At 46.0% G+C, this 2,500-nt stretch overlaps 1 protein-coding gene across 2 annotated transcripts in view; it reads left to right on the forward strand.

The window, feature by feature from the left end:
- Nucleotides 1-2,500, forward strand: part of LOC122254681 (uncharacterized) — a 25,932-nt gene that overhangs the window by 1,000 nt on the left and 22,432 nt on the right. The window contains exon 1 of one of the 2 annotated variants that reach the window (XM_086530850.1): nucleotides 1,986-2,054. The exons of the other annotated variant lie outside the window; for it this stretch is intronic. The gene's annotated coding sequence lies outside the window, so the exon portion shown is untranslated. Of the gene's footprint in view, nucleotides 1-1,985; nucleotides 2,055-2,500 lie in introns of those variants that run through there. 2 annotated transcript variants of the gene reach the window in all.

Below are 2,500 nucleotides of genomic sequence, written 5' to 3' on the forward strand. Positions count from 1 at the left end.
AAAAAAAAGAAAAAAAGAAAAAAAAAGTATTATGTACATAGATATAAAAAGTGTATAAATATGCATAAACATTAATATAAAATCTTTCACCCAGAATTTCTATTCCTGCCTGTCTTTTTTTCAACATTTATTCCACAAAACAAATGATATATAAATAAATGAATAAATGATAATAAAAAAAATCATCAAACTTCTAAAATCCAAACAAATTCCATGCAAGAATCTCCAAATAATATGCATCGTTTAATTCTAACACTTCTCATAAATCATTATGAAGCCCTATTTGTATTGTCACATGCTGATTATCATGTACAGTAAAAAAGAAAAAAAAAATAGTAGGAAAATCCCGGTATAGTTCCGGTTAGAGAGAGAGAGAGAGCGGGGGAAGGGAGAGGGAGGAAGAGAGATAGAGGGGGTGGGGGAGGGAGAGGGAGAGAGAGAGAGAGGTGGGAGAGGGAGAGAGAGAGAGAAAGGTGGGAGAGAGAGAGCGGGGGAAGGGAGAGGGAGAGAGAGAGGGGGAGGGAGAGGGAGAGGGAGAGAGAGAGAAGGAGAGAGAGAGAGAGAGAGAAAGGTGGGAGAGGGAGAGAGAGGGGAGAGAAGGAGAGAGAGAGGGGAGAGAAGGAGAGAGAGAGAGAGAGGGGGGGAGAGAGGGAGAGAGGGGGAGAGGGAGAGGAGAGAAGGAGAGATAGGGAGAGGAGAGAAGGAGAGATAGGGAGAGGAGAGAAGGAGAGATAGGGAGAGGAGAGTAGGAGAGAGGGGGAGAAGGAGAGAGAGGCAGAGGAGAGGAGAGAAGGAGAGAGAGGCAGAGGAGAGGAGAGAAGGAGAGAGAGGCAGAGGAGAGGAGAGAAGGAGAGAGAGGCAAAGGAGAGGAGAGAAGGAGAGAGAGGCAAAGGAGAGGAGAGAAGGAGAGAGAGGCAGAGGAGAGGAGAGAAGGAGAGAGAGGCAAAGGAGAGAGAGAGGGAGAGGAGAGAAGGAGAGAGAGGCAGAGGAGAGGAGAGAAGGAGAGAGAGGCAGAGGAGAGGAGAGAAGGAGAGAGAGGCAGAGGAGAGGAGAGAAGGAGAGAAAGGCAGAGGAGATTTGAGAAGGAGAGAGAGAGGGAGAGGAGAGAAGGAGAGAGAGGCAGAGGAGATTTGAGAAGGAGAGAGAGAGGGAGAGGAGAGAAGGAGAGAGAGGCAGAGGAGAGGAGAGAAGGAGAGAGAGAGGGATAGGAGAGAAGGAGAGAGAGAGGGATAGGAGAGAAGGAGAGAGAGAGGGAGAGGAGAGAAGGGGAGAGAGGGAGAAGGAGAGATAGGGAGAGGAGAGTAGGAGAGGAGAAGGGGGAGAAGGAGAGGAGAGAAGGAGAGAGAGAGAGGGAGAGGAGAGAAGGAGAGAGAGGGAGAGGAGAGAAGGAGAGAGGAGAGAGGGGGAGAAGGAGAGAGAGAGGGATAGGAGAGAGAGGGAGAGGAGAGAAGGAGAGAGAGGCAGAGGAGAGGAGAGAAGGAGAGAGAGGGAGATGAGAGAAGGGGAGAGAGGGAGAAGGAGAGATAGGGAGAGGAGAGAAGGAGAGAGAGAGAGGGAGAGGAGAGAAGGGGAGAGAGGGAGAAGGAGAGAGAGGGAGAAGGAGAGAAGGAGACAGAGGCAGAGGAGAGGAGAGAAGGAGAGAAGGGGAGAGAGGGAGAAGGAGAGATAGGGAGAGGAGAGAAGGAGAGAGAGAGAGGGAGAGGAGAGAAGGAGAGAGAGCCAGAGGAGAGGAGAGAAGGATATAGAGAGGGAGAGGAGAGAAGGAGAGAAGGGAAGAGAGGGAGAAGGAGAGGAGAAAAGGAGAGAGAGGGAGATGGAGAAGTGAAAATGAGAGATAGGGAGGGGAGAGAGAAAGAGAGAGAGAGTGTGTGTGTGTGTGTATGTATGTAAGTATGTGTGTGTGTGTGTAAATGTGAATGAGAGAGAGAGAGAGAGAGGAAAATAAAAGAGAAAAAAATCAACATTCGCCAACCGAAGCATTATAAAGCCCTGTAATGCGCTGTCACACACATACACCCGCTCTCCCGCCCACGGAACGTAACAAACGCTCTAAGGCAAGTGTTCTGCCACAAAATTCGTAGAATGACTTTGATGCTGTATTCATATTCATTTATCTATTAATTCATTGGCCAAACGCCGAAGCCAAATTCTCTATCGATATTATTTTATTTATTTATCATCTTTATTTATTTTAAGCCAGCGTTCTCTTATTCTGGATTTCAAATTATGATTGTGAATTTGTGGTTTAATGGTGTTATATTATTTGGAAGAAATTGAAATCTTTAAAAAGAAACGTTCAGTGTTTATGATTCGATTACTTGTGAATTAAGGCGTTCAATAAGAGTTTATTGTTTGTTTACCAATGGAACGGCGAGAAGGTAAGTTGATTTTATGGAAGAACGAAAAAGAAGTGTTACTGTTATGTCTATTTGCATTGGTAAAACTGTGTATGATGTGTTGTTTTTATTTGACGGTTTGTGTCAGATTAACGCGATTTAAG

Source organism: Penaeus japonicus, unplaced genomic scaffold (assembly GCF_977035675.1).
Source record: "Penaeus japonicus unplaced genomic scaffold, GWHDUDI00000001_assembly GWHDUDI00000034, whole genome shotgun sequence".
In the NCBI taxonomy this organism is placed as follows: Eukaryota; Metazoa; Arthropoda; class Malacostraca; order Decapoda; family Penaeidae; genus Penaeus; species Penaeus japonicus.